At 42.6% G+C, this 20,881-nt stretch overlaps 1 protein-coding gene across 8 annotated transcripts in view; it reads left to right on the top strand.

Annotated features, from left to right (window-relative positions):
• Window positions 1–20,881, top strand: part of sgms1b (sphingomyelin synthase 1b) — a 163,056-nt gene that overhangs the window by 50,081 nt on the left and 92,094 nt on the right. For 3 of the 8 annotated variants that reach the window (XM_070876881.1, XM_070876880.1, XM_070876879.1), the window contains 2 exons: window positions 3,895–4,062; window positions 5,339–5,431. The gene's annotated coding sequence lies outside the window, so the exon portion shown is untranslated. Of the gene's footprint in view, window positions 1–2,268; window positions 2,289–3,894; window positions 4,063–5,338; window positions 5,432–6,587; window positions 6,771–20,881 lie in introns of those variants that run through there. The other 5 variants (XM_070876884.1, XM_070876883.1, XM_070876886.1 and 2 more) reach the window with 3 other exon arrangements.

The raw sequence follows: 20,881 nt of genomic DNA, 5'->3' as shown, positions 1-20,881 counted from the left end.
GTAGCACTATGATGGCAAATGGAAGCCGACAGGCTAAGCAGTTAGAAGTTTGAAATGCAGTGTAAGTGATTTGGAGATGTTTTTTCCAGTGACGCACCCAGAGGAAAGTGGAGTTGGGAAGGGAATCTTAAGGAAGTGGTTGGAGTTGGCCTTGTCCGTGATTGAAAGCATGGAAGTGGAGATGCCACAGGTGATGAGGTTGAGGGGGTGGACGTGAAAATGGGTAGGAGCGTTTATATGGAAGTGGACGCTTAGGGCGGCAGTGAATTAGAGAAAGGGCAAGGGAAGCTGAGGAAGATTGAAATGACCAAGAATAAGGAATCCCATAATGCTGAGAGGAGCGGAGGGGGAAGAGAAGAGACCAAGTGTTTTGTGGGTGAACATACATTCTGGAGGGGACTATGGAGAGGAATGGTAATTGATCCACTGGCAGAATCCAAAGAGGGTAAGGGTGGGTGCAATGACCAGATTGTCTAGATTAGGCCCAGCAAGCATGCTAGGTAAGCAGATCGACTATAGAAGGGGATAGTGCTGTTGGGATTGCTGCTCACAAAAACACAGTGACTGTTGTAATGAAAATATAATTTATAAACTCAAGAAGCCCAACAAACTACCTGTGGACTTTTTAAATGTGACTTTACTGTGTACTATATTTTGTGTGAAACCCAGGTGATGAGAGATTATCTTGCACCTCTTTGCTTTAATGTGCTTGGGTGTTCAATTGCTGACTTGATTCCCAAGTTAATGTACTGCTTTCCCAACGATGCGCACCATAAAACACACTTAACATTGATTGAAACTGTTGGGACTTTTGTGCCATCCTGAGAGTCTTGTAAAGAACGTTTTACATGCTGGTACTGAGCATCCTAGTAAGTGCCTGAGGATATTTTACTGATTGCCAGGGCCAGAAATCATTGACTCAGTAAAATTCAATTTTTATTACATCGATTTGAGATTTTTAAGCAGTATTTTGGCAATCAGATTCTACTGTTCTGCGTATGATAACCATAAATCATTGTCTCGTGTGATGCCAGGTTAGATTTTGTAGGTCATAAGTTTGTTATTTGTTAGTAACTTACTGCTGTTGCCGAATTTAGAATCAGTGTTGTCAATTGATACATTACATGCTTTGCCCTGATGAAACCTGATTAAGTCGGTGACACATTTGTATTGACCAACATTTTTTTCAATGTTGGGAATTCTTAAGGAAGGAAATTTCAAGTGTAAATGTGTTCATAAATGCTGCGATGATCTGGTGGAACCGTTGCATAAATGTTGCAAGGTCAATAAACATTCAAAAGTGGCAGTAATAAAGGAAATAAAGTTGTGATGGAAAATAAGTACATTCTGCAGAGATACTTTACAACCCTTAAATATACATATGTTTTTAACGCGGTTGGTGTTATATTCAGGATGTTGCCCATTTTCACTTTTAAAATTACCATGAGATTGGGAGTTTAAATCAGCAGCTTTTACTTTCTGACATCTGTTCCTTGATGCAACAAGATTATAGCCCTGTGTATAATCTGACAAAAATTGTCTTATGGGGTTGAATATAATATGCTCAAGTGATCACAGTGGCAAAAGCTTCAAATCATTGAACGAGCTGATATTTTGTACGAAACACATTTTGACCATAAAATGGACTTGTGTATTAAATGCACATTAAATGTTAAAGTAAAGTAACTTATTTCAGAAATGTTGTGTTTTTCAGCCATTGATAATGTTATCAGCAGCCAGCAGGTGGTTTTAATTTTAGATTATGCAACTTAATTGTTCCTGTACATTTATAACTGTCTTGTTTCCGTAAGCAGTAAGTATAACTCCTCGTCTGCTTTAGTTCTCTCCACTTCTTCATGTCGAGGTTAAAATTGTTTAATAACACAATCTGCACATGGGGACTTTTTAAAAACGTCACCACAGAATTGACTTGCACCAATTGCTTGGGACGTAGCATATTTCATTACTGATGTCTGACTTAGTTGGCAAAAGCTTTGAAAGTGACATTTTATTATTTTTTGTAATCATTTTACTAATTGTGCAGTGAGCTGGATTGTCCACCACCATTTCAAAATGCTAGAAACTGAGGCTGCAGTTATTGGGTTCTTTTGCACCAATGGAAAGTGGCTTAGGGTGTGCCTTGATTTAAAAATAGCAGTACAATTTGGGAAGGAGCCAACAGCCCTACCCTTGGTGCACTAAAGGCAAGTAGTGTGTGACAGACAGCCTGTGCAGGAAGTTTCGACGTTGGGCCAGGTGAAGTATAACTCTAGTCAGACATGAAACTGGTGAGTGGTCTGTCTAACCTCTTGGACATTTTCCAAACTTAGTGTTGAATCTTTTTAATAATTGCAAAAGCTTATGCTCCGGCCCTGACCCTTTCCTTTTCCTCCCTCCCCCACCCCCCTGACCCCCTCCTTTTCCTCCATGCTCCTCTGGCCCCGACCCCTCCTTCTCTCCTCTCCTTTTTCCTCCTCCCCCTCCTTCTCTCTTTTCTTTCCCTGCCCCATCCCCCCTCCTTTCCTCCGCCCCCTTCTTCCCTGCCCTTTCCCCCGCCTGCCCCGAAAAACATTTCTTTAATGTTTTTTGAATTTTTATTCCCCACTCCCAAGGCCTCTCTGAGCCCCACACTAAAGTTGGCGAAGATCCCATTTTTGCGGCGTGAAAATAGTGCCTCCTTTTGCTCTGCTAACGCAGAACCCAAATGACAAAAGTTAAGCAATTAATCGCTAACGTTGGGCGGGGTCCTGAAAACTGAGAAGCCGAAAATCCAGCCCATTGTATTTGTTTTGTGATAAATTAATTTTACTGTGCAGTCCAGTGCTGGACTGTGTATGCTGATCAATTATCCAAATTATTCACCAATAGTAATGTTTTGGAGGTCTATGTAGGAGGCTGTTCTAAACTGCCCATCAGTTTCCTTACTGTAATTTTGGAACTAATGGTGTTATATCCCCAGTGCTGACAGGAATTCATCCATTCCTTTTTGAAATCTTTCATGGTTTTCTGCTCCATCAATCCTCCAATAACCTGCAGCACAGTTCTATTATCCATTTTCTATTGGTACCGTTAAATTTAAACTGTGTCCCTAAGTTCTGGGACGCTGTGCTTCATAGAAGAGTCTCTCAAAACTTAGGATATATAGCTAAGAATGTTACTTGACATTTAATTTACTTTCCTCACTGCCTGTGAACACTGAACTGGTTGTTTTTAATTATTCACCAAAACCCTCCGATCTTATACCTGCTCTTTTACCTCAACTATGTTGACAATGTTATCCACACTCTAATTTCTACCCAATCGCATGAATTTGCACTTTGTGGTGTACACCCTCCCGCCACGTCTCTGCCCATTGACCTAGCCTTTCCCCATCCCTTTGGATTATCACGTATCTTGTCAACATCTTTGGCCACAAACCCAATATGGTACTATCCATAAACTTGCCCTGAAAACAGAGAAGACAAAAATCCAGCCCATTGTATTTGTTTTGTGATGAATTAATTTTACTGTGCAGTCCAGCGCTGGACTGTGTTCACTGATCAATTATCCAAATTATTCACCAATAGTAATGTAGTAATGTTCTGGAAAACAATATTCTGTTCTCCTCAGTCATTCACAAATATAAACAGTGGCCCCAATTCAGACTATGTGAATCCACTTTGACATGGCCACCAAATAGTTTAGAAATATTATTGTATCTTATATTGATAAAATATATTGTGGATAAAAAAATTAAAAATAAAAAGTTTATTTTCAGTGTATAACCATGTTAGATTTCTGAAAGTAGCACCGATGAAGTAAAAATGGAATATTAATCTAATTGGTTTCTGGAACAGCATTTCAATTTACAAGCACAATTACTAATTAGTTTTATATATCTCTTTTTTTTTTCAGTCAGAAGCATAGGGGTAGAGTGGGTTAATGACTCCTATATGACCAAAGTCTTTGCCATTCTGCTATCAACAGACAACCCTCATTCTGCCAGTTTTCTCCCCAGTTGTCCCTTCCTGTTTCCCTACACTATCTATCTTGCTCAGCTGTGAACTGCTAAAGCATATCAGGGTGAGTTTGAATGTCAGCACTGGGACTTGAATTCTATCTTTCTTTGAAATAGTGATGCTTTACTGATAGACCCCTTCACTATCTAATTTATCAAACTGCTTGTCTGACATCCAGTACGGGATGAGCAGAAATTTCCTCCAGCTAAACATTGGGAAACCGAAACCATTGTCTTTGGTCCTGCCATAAACTCCACTCCCATGCCACCCCTCTCCCTGAACCAGAGCATTCACAACTTTGGGTGTTGTATTTGACCCTGAGATGAAATTCCTATCACATCTCCACTCCATACCAAGACCACCTACTTCCACCTCTAACATCGCCCGCTAGTGCTGAAACTCTCATCCATGCCTTTGTTACCTCTGGACTTAAATGCTCTCCTGTCTGGCCTCCCATCTTCCATAAACTTGAACTCATCCAAAACTCTGCTGCCATATCCTAACCTGCACCAAGTCCTGTTCACCCACCGCCTGTGCTCGCTGACCTACATTGCCTCGATTTTCTTTTTTCAAATTCTCATTCTTGTTTTCAAATTCCTCCATGGCCTCGCCCCTCCCTATCACTAACTTCCTCCAGCCCTACAATTCTCCGATATGCTGTGCTCTTCCAATTCTGACCTCTTGCGCATGCTCCATTTTAATCATTCCACCATTGGCGGCTGTGCCTTCAGCTGCCTAGGCCTTAAGCTGTGGAATTCCCTCCCTAAATCTTCTCCTCTCTGCACTTTCTCTTACTCTTAAGATGCTCCTTAAAACCTCGCTCTTTGACCAAACTTTTCATCACCTGTCCTAAAATCTCTGTGGCTTGGTTTCAAATTTTGTTTTATAACACTCATGTGAAGCGCCATGGGATGTTTTACTACATTAACTAACTGTGCCATATAAATGCAAGTTGTACAATTAGTGGGGTCATCTGTCTATTTCTATATCTGTTCAGTATTGTGAATATGATGCCTTATTACACGCAACAATCTTTTTTAATTGTGGACTTCCACCTGATTATTTTCACACGTTTTGTGATGCAGCTGCAGGCTAGGAAAGTCCAAGTAAGAAGGAGTGGAAAAGATTGACATGCATAAGTATTCCCTCAGATAATTTTGGACCCTTTGTTTTGGGGGGGTGGGGGTGCGAGATCGGCTACTTCTAAGGAAACAGACTTGCATGGAACAGAAATAAACAAGGACTGTATTTTGACATTGAAGATGCTGTAATCTGAATTAGTTTGAATTATGTGAATATGTCTGAAATTATGAAACTAAAATCCTGTTTTCATATTGTAGGTTTGCCAATATTTTTTGCTGGATTCAAATTGCACTTCAAGAATGAAACTTTTCTACAATGGTACCAAATTACAACTGTATACACTGCCCCAGGTATGAACATCAGTGCTTTTCTATGTAAAAACAGATTTAATATATTGGTCAAAGTTTCTAAGCTCAAAGCCCTGCATCTCCCCTCTTTCACCCTTTGTCACCTTTTCCCACCAGTCTCCCTCCCTGTCCCACCATGTTCCTTTCCTCTTGCCCCTGCCCCAGTCTATTTGTCCCACCTACCCTCCCCCTCCTCCGTGTCTGTTTGCTTGAGTTGTTCGGGCAGATGTAGATATTTTTTTTTTTTCAAAACAAATTTGTTTTGCAACAGTCCTGTGGAAAAAAAAAAGTAAATGCATGAGTACTAAGACTGGTAAAGAAAACTTTATGTAACATGATTCATGGTCTATGGATGTATTGAAGCACTTCATAGCCAATGCATTACTTTTGATGTGTCATAGTTGTTTTGTAGACAAATGATCGAGTTTTTTGATGAGGTATCAGAGAGGGTTGATGAGGGTAATGCGGATGTTGTAGTGTACATGGATTTCTAAAAGGCGTTTGACATAATAGGCTACATAATAAGCTTGCCAGCAAAGTTGAAGCCCATGGAATAAAAGGAACAGTGCAGCATGGATACGAAATTGGCTAAATGACAGGAAACAGAATGTAGTGGTGAACGGTTATTTTTCAGGAAGGAGGAAGTGGTGTTCCCCAAGGATCAGTCTTAAGACCACTGATTTTCTTGATGTAAATGATTTGGACGTGGGTGTTCAAGGCACAATTTCAAAATTTTCAGATCTCTCAAAACTTGGAAGTTTAGTGAACAGTGTGCAGGAGAGTGTGAGACTTCAAGACATAGACTGGCTGGTGAAATGGGCCTGGACATGAAACTGGACACAGAAAAGTGTGAAGTGATGCATTTTGGTAGAAACAATGAGGAGAGGAGACACATAATGGTACAATCCTAAAGGGGATGCATGAACAGAAAGACCTTGTTCCGGGGGTGTACAGAAATCATTGAAGGTGGCAAGCAGGTTCAGAAAACCGTTAAAAAGGCTTACGGGATCCTGGGCTTCATAAACTGAGGTATAGAGTACAAAAGTGTGGAAATTATGAAGAATCTGTATGAAACAGTGGTTTGGCCTCAACTGGAGTAGTATGCAATTCTGGGCACCACACTTTTTTTTAGGAAGGATGTGAAGGCCTTGGAGAAGGTGCAGAAAAGAGTTACGAAAATGATTCCAGGAATGAAGGACTTCAGTTACGTGGATAGACTGGAGAAGCTGGAGTTGTTCTTGGAGCAGAGAAGATTGATAGGAGATTTAAGAGGTGTTCAAAATCATAGAGAGAGACTGTTCCCATTGGCAGAAGGATCAAGACCAGAGGACACAGATTTAAGGTGGGTGGCAAATGAACCAAAGGCGATGCAAGAAAAAACTTTTTTTGTACAGAGCGAGTGGTTGGTTCTGACATGCACTACCTGAAAAGCAGGTGAAGGCAGACTCAATCTTATCTTTCAAAATGGAGTTGAATAAGTATCTGAAGGAAAAATATTCGCACGGCTACGGGGAAAGGGCAAGCGAGTTCTGGGAATACAAGTTGCGTCTAGTCAAAGCAAGATGATATTTCTCATTTGTATCTGTGTTTGAGACAGATCCCAGAAATTATATTGCATGTGATATGTTGGAATGGCTTCACACGAGCCCCGCAGGGGTAGCCTACACATAGGTGGGCAGTAGCTAGTTGAATTGACCGTTTGACTGACCAATCCCCAGGCACAGAATGCTGGGGGGGGTGGGGGATCAGCAGCCTAACCTTTGATTTGCTGAGAAAGAAAATACAAGACTGTCTGGGGAGCGCTGGTATTAAGTGAGACAAGGTGCAAGAGCCCCCTGCTTAGGCTTGGTGCCGACCATTTTCAGGGGAACTACTCTTCAGAAGTATATCTATCCCGCTAACTGAGATAGTGACTTGTTTTGTTTAAGTTATGAGGAGCATAACAAAACAGATTAGATTTAATTGTAAACACTACTCTACTCATTCACATGCTACTTGCAAAATAAATTGGCCACTTGTTTTACAATTTGCCTCATCTTGCTAATGTGTTCATTCTTTTGCCTTCTGGAAGACAAAAGAAATGGACATGCAAGATTACAGTATGCAGTTCCATAACCAGGTATTTTCATTGTTACAACCATTGGGGCAAATGAGTAGATATCTCCTGAGTGTAAGGGAGTGAGGTCCGCTTACAGGAGAAATTTGTAACTGCTCAAGGGACCTTCATGAATTTTTTAAATCGTGTGCAAACAATTGCATTGAAACATTGACACAATGTCAGCCCATAAATTTTTTAGCATCTATAGTTTTAGGGGAAGTGTAGAGAGAACGAGAGTGAAACTCTATGTAATTATTATGGTTTCAGTCAACAGGACGTTGATCTTGTGACCCTCTCCACGCACCCTTTGCTGCTCTAACACTGGATTTTCCCTTGGCTTCTGTCCCTCTGTTCCCATCATTTGTGCCTCCTTATTTAGCCATTATGTTCCTGCACTCTGGATTCCCCACCCCCAGTTCCTATTGTCTCATTGCCTCCCTCCCTGCATTTAAAAAAAAAATGCTTGAAATGCTTATTTGAACGGTACCATTCATTCCCCCTCCTCATCTGTTCCATTTTTCACTTATCTTTGCCTCTCTTGCTCAACACTCACTGTTTTGCTGTCCTAATGTTAAATGTTTTGAGACATAGGCCTCAATTTTGGCCCAGTCCATTTTTCGGCACACTTATCGGAGTTGCATCGCTTTTCTCTGTTCCGAGGTGTGCCGAAAAATTTCCTTCCCACTTTGGCCATTATCCGGCCTCTTCCCTGTAGTTGTGCAGCGTGGCCAGTTGAATCGGGGGTGGAGTCAGCGTTCTGCACCGAAAACTGTGCCGGGACATCCGCATATGCGCAGTGGAGTCCGCTGGCGATGTCCGCACATGCGCAATAGCTCCTCTCCGTTTGCTTGCTGCAGCCTCTCCGGTGATGTGCTTGCTGCAGCCGCTCTGTGCCCCAGATGCTGGCCTGTTGAATCGCTTCTTGCCCCTAGCCCAGGCCACGTGACCTCTTGCTGCATTGTCGTCCCGCCCCTAGCCCAGGCCAAGTGACCTTCCGGTGCGATTTTTAGAGATCGATCGCACCAGGAGGCCACTTGGCCAGGGCTAGGGGCGGGATATTGCTCCTGCCTGCTGCTGATTTCTATCAGTGCTCCTGCCTGCCCCTAGCCCTGGCCGAATGGCCTCCCGCACTGGTTGGCCCACTGCCTTCACGGGCTGAGTTTGAAGATGAAGGTAGGGCTTACTTCAATTTTTTATTTCTTATTGAATTTTTATTACTTTTTGTTTGCAAGGTTTGGTGGTCTGTAAGGCTTGGTGGTTTAGGTGCAGGCAGGTCCTCTCAGCTTCCCGCCCCTATCCCAGCCGAATGGCCTCCGATGTACCTACCTGCGCCGATTTCTTTAACTCTCCGCAAGGGTTTTCTGAAGTGGCCACATACGCTGGCCTAAGTAGATTTGGAGTAACTATTAGCTGGCCAAAGTTGCCTAACTGGGTGGCTGGTAACGCCCCCTTTTGAGAAAATAAACGGAACTAAAAAAAATCATATCTAACTCAGTTACACTGGTGCAAATTGATTGGGGAAAATGGGGATTTTTAAGTTACTCCAAAAAAAAAATCTAGTTGTTCCAAAAAAAAAACTGAGCAACTCCTGGGGAAACTTGGGCCCAGTGTTATTAACATGCCTGGAATTTCTCCGGTGGAAAATTGACGAAAGCCCCGGAGAAGTTACGGCATGAGATTAAGAGAGCCCGCAGAAACTTGGGTCCATTGTATGCATCGTCATGGTTGCACACCAAAGCCAACTTTTAAGTCAAGTGCTCTTAAGGTTAGGATACCTTGTACAGCAGAGAAAATTAAGCTTTATTTATTATTTTGTTATCTTCAATCATAAAAATATATGTTTTGGAATAGTCTTATTGATTTGGTGGTCAAACTCTAAATCTATAAATTATACCCATTTATTCTGCCATTAAAGATACTGGTTGTATGTGGCGGATTATGATTTGTTTTGAGCTGAAATCCTCAGTTGTGTAAGTTAATTTTTATTCAAAATAAACGTATTCCTTTCTCGAGCTATTAAATTATCCAGTCTTGATTCCTGTGTCTGTAACTTGCATTCTTCCTTTAACCTCTGCTCCCCCAGCCCTGTAGGTTTTGTTTTTGCATTGCGAGAAGTGTCCCGAGGTATCAGTTTCAGAATTACTTGAGTACATGAGTCATCTACAGATGTGTGGCAATTTTGTTCGGTTTTCCTTTGCTAAGAACTGGAAATAGATAAAAGTAAAGCCTTCCAGAATAAGTAGAAAAGATCACATTTGGCATCTTTAGACACAAAGATCGGTTGGGATACTCAATTGTACAGTCACAATGAGGTAGAACTACAAGGCTTGTTACTGCTTTCTTAGAATGGTGCCTTGGAGCCATTGGTGATGGGCAATAAATGTCTTGCCAGTGTTGTCCGTATCCCAAGAATCAAACGTTAATAGATACCTCGTGTTTTTTTTCCTCGATCTTTATTTTGATATTTCCTGTAGTCCTTCCTTTCTCCCCAAAAAGGAATCTTGTCATTTCAAAGCTAAAGGTTTATGGCATCCCATAATACAGTAATTTTCTGTTTCTATTTTACTTGCATCAAATTGTTTCTATTGCTGTTTGCTGCATAAAATAGTCAATCATTAACGTGACCTGGCACAATATGAAGAATATTAAATGTCAGACAGTAATGCAATCTTGCTCTCACAATTTGATATTGCCTCAAATATTCAGTTGAATCCTTCCCTTGTACAGTACTTTGCTTCCAGGTAATTATTATCCTATATTTACTTGAGAATTAAATTACTGTACTAGTAGCTGCTGTGATAAACATGTGGCTACTTGCATGTCTGTTTGCAATGGATAACATATATCTTTTTAAATTTATTTCGATGTGTTGCACTTGACAAAAATGCATAAAGCCCAAAAAATTCTTGACAGCCAGCTGCCACTGTGTTTTTGTCCAACATCCCACCAGTCGCATCCCATCAATTAACACATTAAATTTTAAAATCTTCTTTAAACCACTCCATAGCCTCATCCCATCCTATCTCTGTAATGTTTTCCAGTCTTTTTATCGCATCCCGAATAATCTATTATTCTGACCCCAACCTTTTGTGTCTCCCTTCTTTTGCCCTACTATTGGTTGCGGAGATTTCAGCTGCCTTGGCCGTGCTCTGGAATTTCCTTCTGAAACATCACTACGCGCCTCTCAGTTTTTAAATTATCAAGCTTTTGGTCACCCCTTCTAATCTCTCCTTTCCTTTCTCTGTATATTTTCCTTGTGATGTTTCTTGGAATTCTTATTATGTTAAAGGTGCTTTATAAACAAAGGTGCCGTTGTTTTTTTCATTGTACCTGTACTTAAAATGTTTTTTCTTTTTTACCCTTTGTCTTCACGGGACTAAAGTCTGAGCAATTGCTGTATTATCCATATTAGTTTGATTGCAAAAACAAACTTGCTCTACTTTAAAATCTCTAGTCTCTTCGTGTTTATATCCTCTTTTTTTCTATGCTACTGTGTATTCTCTTAGAAATCCATTTTCCTGCTCTCACTTGGGAGCACTGGTTAATTTGTGCTCTGCTAAGCTTCTGTTACTGCACATACCACCACCTTCTTGACTCCTGCTAGCTGTCCCAGTCTCCAACTAACTTTGCTGTGGCCCTCCTACATTCCACTCCTGCAGAAGTCTGATTTCTGCTAATTACTTTGGGTACAGCTGCCCCAACCCTGCAAGGAATTAAGAGGTGGTTACAGAGATAGTGGAGCATTAGTTTTGATCTTCCCAAATTCCCTAGATTCTAGAACGGGCCCCACAGGTTGGAAGGTAGCAATTATAACCCCACTATTCAAGAAAGGAGGGGGAGAGAAAAACTGGGTACTATAAACCAGTTACCCTGACATCAGTAGTAGGAAATATTCTACTATCTTATCTTATCTTAGGCAGTCCCTCGTAGTCGAGGAAGACTTGCTCACACACTACTGAGTTCTCAGGTGACTGATGAGACCAGTGTGGGACCTATAGTCTCTGTCACAAGTGGGGCAGACGGTGGTTGAAGGGACGAGTGGGTGGGGTGCTTGGGTTGTCATGCGCTGTTTGTGCTTGGCTTCCGCTTGCTCCCGGTGAAGAGAGTCGAGGTATTGGCGCCTTCCCGGATGCTTCTCCTCCATTTTGAGCGGTCTTGGGCCAGGGACCACCCAGGTGTCGGTGGGGATGCTGCACTTTTTTCAAGGATGCTTTGAGGGTGCCCTTGAAGCATTTCCTCTGCCTACCTGGGGCTCACTTGCTGTGTCGGAGCTCTGAGTAGAGCGTTTATTTTGGGAGTCCCGTGTCAGGCATGCGAACGATGTGGCCCGCCCATCGGAGCTAGTCGAGCATGGTCACTTCTTTAATGCTGTTCACTACCAGGCTGCCCAGCTGAGGTCAATAATGGCTCACAGTCTCGGGAATGAATCTTGGTTGAGTGCCAACGTGAACAGCATTGTCATAGAAGGCCTACGGGGGCCCTGGGTGGCAGCCCCTGATCTAGTGAGTGTAAGTGTCATTGAAGGTGGGACTTTGATGCGCATTAGGGGCAAAAGAAAAGAAAGAGTTGCATTTATATAGTGCCTTTCACGACCACTGGACATCCCAAAGTGCTTTACAGCCAATGAGGTACATTTTGGAGTGTAGTCACTGTTGTAATGTAGGAAACCCAGCACTAATTTGTGCACAGCAAGCGCCCACAAACAGCAATGTGATAATTACCAGATAATCTGTACTTAATGATTGTTGAGGGATAAATATTGGCCCCGGGACACCAGGGGATAACTCCACTGCTCTTCGCAATAGTGGCTGTGGGATCTTTTACGTCCACCTGAGAGGGCAGACCAGGCTTTGGTTTAACGTCTCATCCGACAGTGCCGTCTATGAAAGAGAAATCGTGTTTGGCAAATATAATCATTTTTTGAGGTTGTAGGGTTGTAAGTAGACCAATGGTATAGTGTATTTGTGTTTTCAAAAAGCATTTTAGGTAATATATTAGCATGGATTGAGATTGGTTAACGGACAGGAAGCAGAGATTAGGAACAAACTGGTCATTTTCGGGTTGGCAGGCTACCACAAGGATCAGTGCTTGGACCTCAGCTATTTTCAAGCTAAAGCAATGACTTAGATGAGGGGACCAAGTGTAATGTATCCAAGTATGCTGATAATACAAAGCTAGGTAAGAAAGAAAGCACTGAGGAGGATGCAAAGAGATATAGGCAGGTTAAGTGAGTGGGAAATAATATGGCAGATGGACTATAATGTGAAGTTACCCACTTTGTTAGGAAAAATAGAAAAACAGAATATTTTTTTAAATGGTGAGAGATTGTGAACTGTTGGTATTCAGAGGGACCTTGGTGTCCTTGTACACGAATCACAGGAAATCAACCTGCCGGTATAGCAAGCAATTAGGAAAACAAATGGTATGTGAGCCTTTCTTACAAAGGGATTGGAGTAAAAGAGTAAAGAAGTCTTAATGCAATTATCTAGGGCCTTGCTGGGACCACACCCTGGAGTAGTGTGCACAATTTTGGTCGTCTTTATTTAAGAAAGGATATATGCTTTGGAGGGAGTGCAACAAAGATCCACTGGACTGATTCCTGGGATGGGGGTATTTAAAAAAAATTATTTGTTCATAGGATGTGGGTGCCGCTGGAAAGGCCGGCATTTATTGCCCATCCCTAATTGCCCTTGAGAAGGTGGTGGTGATACTCCCTAGTTGTTGTTGTCACCATATTATGAAGATTAATGCTTTGTCTTGTATAGCAGATAGTAAAACCTGCACAGTCATCCTGGAGCATTTGAGTGCACTGTTCTGGTATGAAGTCTGAGTCACTAAGAAACTTATTACAGCAAAGCTAAAAGTTTTAAATTAGCAATGAAGTTATCCAAAACTTAAAATTACGCAATGTAAATAACATAGCTTAACTCTCCAAATTAAGATAGACTGTAGCTTATCCTTGGTATAAGGCTTGGAGCGGTAGAGCTGTATGGCATAACCTGCATTTATTTGTAAATTAGGCTGCTGTCAGTAGCTTTTTTTATTGCAAATTTTAAGCATCAGAGCGGCTATATGGGGGCGGAGGAGCTTGGTGTTGGTGTGGGAAATGGGAAAAATGCCACACTGGTGGAGTGTTTCTCTGGGGTTGGGAGTGAGGCACATTGTTGAATCTTTAATCTGTATCTAAATCTGAGATACCTGACTACTTTATAATGGATGCACATAGTACTCAAACTAATGTCTTTTGCAGATTGCACATCGTCTCCTTGCCTTTGTATTCAGTGTTCCTACACTAATATACTATAATCCTGTTTGTCTCTTTTGTTCCATCAATTCTTCAAAGATCAGTGTATACTAGATATCTCTACAGTTAATAGCACTACCACCTCTGACCCAAAGTTGCCTGAGCAAACTCTATTACATACTTGAACTTATCTAGACTGATATTTCAGTGCATTACAGAAGGAGTGCTGCACTGTTGGCGGTGCCGTCTTTCAGATGAGATGCTAAACTGAGAACCCGTTTGCCCTCTCAGTTGGATGTAAAAGATCGAAGAAGAGCAGGGTTATGTTCCTGGTGTCCTGACCAATATTTATACCTCAAAATAACAGCACTAAAACTGTTTAGTTGGTCATTTACTTCACAGCTGTTTCCCTACATAACAGTGACTTCACTTCAAGAGTAATTTATTGGCTGGAAGGCATTTGGGGCGCCTGAGGTAGCGAAAGACACTCTATAAACGCAAGTTATTTATCTTGCTTGGTGCATATTAGCTTCCATATTTGCCTGCTTAACAGTAACTATATTTCAAAAGTACAGCATTGGCTATTTTAAATCTGTAGAATTCGCTGCCTCAGAGAGCTGTGGAAGCATTGAACAAATTTAAGACAGAAATGGACAGTTTCTTAAACGATAAGGGGTTATGGGGACCGGGCAGGGAAGTGGACCTAAGTCCATGATCGGATCAGCCATGATCGTATTAAATGGCAGAGCAGACTCGAGGGGCCATATGGCCTACTCCTGCTCCTAGTTCTTATGTTCTTATGACATGTTGAATGGCTATACAAGTCCAAGTTCTTTCTATAAAGACAGGGTCAACTGACCTAACCTGTTGGATCCAGTATATTTTATTTAGGCATCGATAACATTACTTTCACTAATTTCCACCGATTAAATTCCTGTATTCTTTTGGGTGGTGGATTAGTTTAACAAAAGATTTTTCATACCTCGGGAAAAATTCCTGAAATTACCTGTTTATCGCACGCATTTCACATGATATTAGCATATACTGTTTGCTGTACGTTCCTTGCTTGATTCTCAAATATGCACACAAATCTTTGGAACTAAAGTTTTGGCAGGAAAAGAAAGATTGCAATTTGAATTTTTATTTCACAGGACATTGATCATTTTTAGAGACTTTTGTGAGGACTACATTCTTTGTACTGCAGCAAAAATCAGTCTTCCATTTTTAGTTGTGTATGGAGCAAAGACAGCAGCATACCGTCAGTTACCAAAGATAATTCCTGAAGATTGAGGTAATTAATCAAAGGCTGAATTAAGTCTCCTACTAAGGCATTGTTTACTAAAAGCATGATTGTAGATTTGTGTATATTCTCCAACAATTTTTATTATCCTCTCATAAGGAAAGACTTGCATTTATATAGCGCCTTTCACGACCACCAGACGTCTCAAAGCGCTTTACAGCCAATGAAGTACTTTTGGAGTGTAGTCACTGTTGTAATGTGGGAAAAGCACCAGCCATTAATAGCGATGTGCACAGAATTTCTTGGTCTTTTCAGAAATGAAACTGGCCAAATTTCTGACTAGTAGGCGTATGGAAGGATATAGTATTTAGTAAAACAAAGGGAAGGTAGAATGAAATACATGTTCAACATTAAAGTAGATTTCAGATGGAGTAAGCTGAATGGGCCAGATAGTTTTTTTTTTCCCTAGTATTTATAACTGATAAATCCACGAGAGCTCACTGTTTTTAAAATTGAAATAAGATATTTTGGCTTAACACTTTCAAGAAGTACAGTCCTGACTATCATCAGTCTGAAAGGGGAGGGAAGTGAGAATGCTGACAGTATTTGCATTTGTTCTCCGAAGGGCGATGGTGCCCTATCCAATTTGTGCAACTGGGACCAATGATGTAACCCATGACTGATGTTGCAATTGTTTGCTTCTACGATTAGCTGTCATAGGGCGTAGTAACTATATGATGAGTGCCTCTGCACTACATTTATTGGTGTTTTACATTTTTTTATAAAGTATTTAAAAAAATTTTTCAATGGAAGTACTCTTCTCCACAGAGGTGGAGCAGTGCCAGTACAAATCAATGATTCAGATGAGTCTGCCCTGCTGTTAACCACAGCTGCTTACTTTTCCAATGCATTTCATATAGGAAAGAATGGACAGTGCAATCGTTTTTTTTTTAAAAGGGAGAGTTGACTACATTGTCGGCATGCGAGACTGTGAGGAGGTTTTTAAAGGTGGGGTTAGGACCTAGAGATGGCTGAAAGTTCTGCCACCAAGGAAAGAATGCTGGGAGAGGGTGATTTAGAGAAGTCCAGAGTGAGAGGACTGAAGGGCACAGACTGCTGTGTCGGGCTGGAGAAGTTTGGAAAGGGAGTGTAAGGTGAGGCCGTAGAATACTTTGAAATCCTTGGTCTTGTTTATAATGAAGCTGTGGGAATAGATTTCAATGATGCACTAGAGGCTGACTAGTAAATTGACTTAGTGTGGGACAGGATGCTGACTGATGTTTTAAATAACCAGATGAACCTCGGGAAGCCAGTGAGAAGGATGTTTGAGGAGGCTAAGAGGCTGCAGGGTGACTTGGACAGGTTAGGTGAGTGGGCAAATGCATGGCAGGTGTAGTATAATATGGAAAAATGTGAGGTTTTCCACTTTGGTGGCAAAAACAGGAAGACAGAATATTATCTGAATGGAGACAGATTAGGAAAAGGGGAGGTGCAACGAGACCTGGGTGTCATGGTACATCAGTCATTGAAGTTTGGCATGTAGGTACAGCAGGCGGTGAAGAAGGCAAATGGCATGTTGGCCTTCATAGCTGGGGGATTTGAATATAGGAGCAGGGAGGTCTTACTACAGTTGTACAGAGCCTTGGTGAGGCCACACCTGGAATATTGTGCTCCGTTTTGGTCTCCTAATCTCAGGAAGGACGTTCTTGCTATTGAGGGAGTGCAGCGAAGGTTCATCAGATTGATTCCTGTGATGGCAGGACTGACATATGAGAAGAGACTGGATCAACTGGGCTTGTATCCACTGGAGTTCAGAAGAATGAGAGGGGATCTCATAGAAACATATAAAATACTGACGGGATTGGACAGATTAAAGGCAGGAAGAATGTTCCCGTTGCTGGGGAGTTCCAGAACCAGGGGTCATAGTCTAAGAATAAGGGGTAAGCCATTTAGGACCGAGATGAGGAGAAACTTCTTCAGAGTGGGTAACCTGTGGAATTCTTTACCGCAGAGAGTTGTTGAGGCCAGTTCATTAGATATATTCAAAAGAGAGTTAGATATGGCCCTTACAGCCAAAGGGATCAAGAGGTATGGAGAGAAAGCAGGAAAGGGGTACTGATGTTGAATGATCAGCCATGATCTTACTGAATGGCGGTGCAGGCTCGAGGGGCCAAATAGCCTACTCCTGCACCTAATTTCTATGTTTCTAAGTCAAGTCTTTTTATGGTCCTGAATTTGAGATCAGCAGTGAAGTGAAGGCATTCGCTGCTGGCCCCGAAGTAAGCTCCGCACAGGCATCTCGCAATCCCTCTGTCGAGAACTTTGGGTTGTATGATCTTTGAATTCAGTGCAGCGGACCTTAATGGGGATCCCCTTGTCTGGAGTGCTGAGACGTTAACAGGCCAGGGGGGCGGAGTGCAGGATTAGATGTGTGGATGGGAATTGGGATGTGAAATTCAGCTCTGAATCGAACAGGAATCTTTGTGGGATGTAATTTCATAGCAGTTACCAGACCAATCAATAATGATTGGTAAAAATTCCATGTCAGTGACCAGTGCACAGTGTTGAACTTTTTTAATGCTTTTACTTCCAACACTAACGAGGTTCTTGGTGATGGGTAAAGTTATTGTATCTCAAGAAAGATCTTGCATTTCTATAGTGCCTTTCACATTCTCAGGACATCCCAAAGCACTTTACAGCCAATAAATTATTTTTGAAGTGTAGTTACTTTTTGTAGGCGCAAACAGCAGCCAATTTTGGCTCAAGAGTCCCTCTGACAACAATGAAATGTGCTGTTTTTTGGTGCGATTGGTTGAGGGGTGAATTTTGGCCAGAATGTCTGATTTTAAAAAAGGGGGAAAGGTGAACCAACATATCACTCTCTAAATATTTAGCAATTTATTTGGTTGCTATCTCCACTAAGCTTAAGGATCTACTTTGGAAATAAATTTGTAATATAATGCTTCCTGTGTATTGATGGAACATAGGAGTAGGCCATTCAGTACCTTGTGACTGTTCTGCCAATCAATCAGATCTTGGCTGACCTGCAACTTGTCCATTTAACCCCCCCCCTCCCCCCCCTTGATCCATATCCATTGAAAATTTCAATTGACTCAGTACAACAATGTTTTGGGGGGTGGGGCGGGTGTGTGGGGAAAAGAGATTTCCAGGTTTCTTCCTTTTGCATGGGGGGTGGTGGGGAGAGGGGTGGAAAACACCACCTGATTTAATTCCTAAATGGCCTAGCTCTAATTATAAGATTGTGCCCTTGTTCTCTCACCAGAGAAATATGCTCTGTGTCTACCTTATTGATTCTCGATCATTTAAACACCCCGATTAGATCATCCCTCAATGTTCTAAACTCAAGGGAACACAAGCCAAATTTATACACTCTAATCTGTCTTCATAATTTAATCCTTTAAGCCCTGGTATCCTAGTGCATCTGCACTTTACCCCTTCCGAGGCCAATATATCCTTCCTGAGGTGTTATGCCCAAAACTGAAAACAATATTTCAGATTGGGTCTGACCAACACTCTACAACTGAAGCATCAACTCCTACCCTTTGTATTCATGCCCTCTTGAGATTAAGGCTAACATTCCACTTGTTTTTTGAATTAATTTTTGTATCTGTGAACAAGCTTTTTAACGAGGTAAGCTGTAGGATAACCAATATTTGAACTAGTCAAGTCAGATGGTGTGCAGCTGAATTTATTTTATGTTTATCTCCAAGCTGAAATCACCAATATTTATGTAAACAGTAACAAGTTCTGCAGTGACCTTACCAATAATCAAGTTTGGAGGAAGGCTTTGAATAAAATTAGTAATTTTACATTTATTTTTAAGTTGAATGTCTTGTTAACACTAACTACTGTTGCAGAGATATTTGGTGAAGGAAAGATGCAAATTTCTTATTTATATAATATAAAAACAGAAAATGCTGGAAATACTCAGCAGATTGGGCAGCATCTGTGGAGAGAGAAACAATTAATGGGCCCAAGTTTCGAGCCGCGCCTAGAACGGCGCAGTCTCGACCTGGACGCCCGTTTTTCGCGCCACAAAGTGCGCCTAAAAAACCCCTCCGTATTCTCCACCTCCCTGCAGGTCCTCTGGCCCTCGGCGCGGCGCAGCAGGAGCTGTAGGGGGGCGGAGCCAGGTCCCTGCGCTGAAAACAGTGCCAGGACCTCTGCACGCGCGCTACAGTGGGCACGCAAGTGCAGTAGCTCCAGGCGCCCGAAACTGTGTGGGAGGGGCCCGCAGCACGCAGTCCCTGGCCGAATGGCCTCACTGGGGCTGCGTGAATAAGGCTCCTCCCACGGCCAGCTCCTGCTTCCCCCCCACCCCCCCCCCCACCCCCGGACCCGACCCGTCTGCCGCTCCTGCTTTCTCCCCCCCCCCCCCCCCCCCCCGGACCCGACCCGTCTGCCGCTCCTGCTTCCCACCCCCCCCGACCCGCCTGTCGCTGCCGCTCCTGCTTGCCCCCCCCCCCCCCCCCGACTCGACCTGTCTGCGTCTCCCGCTCCCACCCGACTCGACCCGACTCTACTCCCGTCCCCGCCCCCGCCCCCAGACTGGATCTGGCCTGACGACCGACCGACCGACCTCCCTCCCTCTCTTTTTCCCCCCCCCCCCCCATGCCGCCGACCCGAACCGAACCTCTCTCCCCGACCCAACCCAACGCCACCTACCTCTGGTGCTGGGGACGGGCCCGGCCCGTTCAGCCTTCGGTCCCAATGGCAAACCACTTCCTAAAGGCCTGCCTGAAGAACTTTCACACAGGTAGGAAGATGGTTTATTTAATCTTTTCTTTGCTTATAAATATTTATTCAGGTTGGATTTATTTGTATAAGTATAACTAAGGATTTATTGTAGAATTTAATGACTTCCCTTTTCCCCCCCCCACCTCGTTCTGGACGCCTAATTTGTAACCTGCGCCTGATTTTTTAATGTGTAGAACAGGTTTTTTCAGTTCTACAAAAATCTTCACTTGCTCCATTCTAAGTTAGTTTGGAGTATGTTTTCACCGTGGAAACTTTGAAATCAGGCGTCAGTGGCCGGACACGCCCCCTTTTGAAGAAAAAATTCTGTTCCAAAGTGGAACTGTTCTAACTGACTAGAACTGCAGAAAAAAAAATGTGGAGAATTGCGATTTCTAAGATAGTCCGTTCTCCACCACTTGCTCCTAAAAATCAGGCGCAAATCATGTGGAAACTTGGGCCCAATGTTTCAGGTTGATGACCCTTCGTCAGAACTGGAAGAAGTTAAAGATGTAACAGGTTTTTAAGCAAATATAGGGGCTCTGCACGTGCTTAAAAACCTGTTGCATCTCTAACTTACAGTTCTGACAAAGGGTCATTGACCTGAAACATTGGGCCCAAGTTTCCGCCCCCTGGAAAAACCACGCAACTCCATAAGATGCGCCGACTTTCTAGAAAAAAACGGCACCGAAAACTTACCTTGTAATTCTCCGCGTTCCTCAGGACGTCTTTGGACTCGGAGCAGCGCAGCACAAGGGGTGGGGGGAGCGGAGCCAGGTTCCGGCGCTGAAAACAGTGCCGGGACCTCTGCAGATGCGCACTAGAGTGTGCGTGCATGTGCAATAGCTCCTCGCAGCCCGACGCTCTGCAGGTCAGACAAACTCAAACTTCATAAACTCAGTGGTGAAATTGGAGAGAGAAAATAAATTGGCAAAATGAGTGGGGAAAGAAATGCAATCTGGCATTGTGGATTGAAAGGTACTAAATAAGGAAAGCTTGCGAGGAAGATGTTCAGACTAAATAAAGACAGCTGCTGGTTTCTGGGGCAGTGGGGAAGCAGTACGGAGGTACTGAAATTGATGCATATATATCGGCAAATATATCGGCTAGTGGGGT

The sequence above is a fragment of the Pristiophorus japonicus genome, chromosome 3 (genome assembly GCF_044704955.1).
Source record: "Pristiophorus japonicus isolate sPriJap1 chromosome 3, sPriJap1.hap1, whole genome shotgun sequence".
NCBI classification, from domain to species: Eukaryota; Metazoa; Chordata; class Chondrichthyes; family Pristiophoridae; genus Pristiophorus; species Pristiophorus japonicus.
Note: the sequence above shows the minus strand (reverse complement) of the source record. Positions and strands in the feature narration are given on the sequence as shown.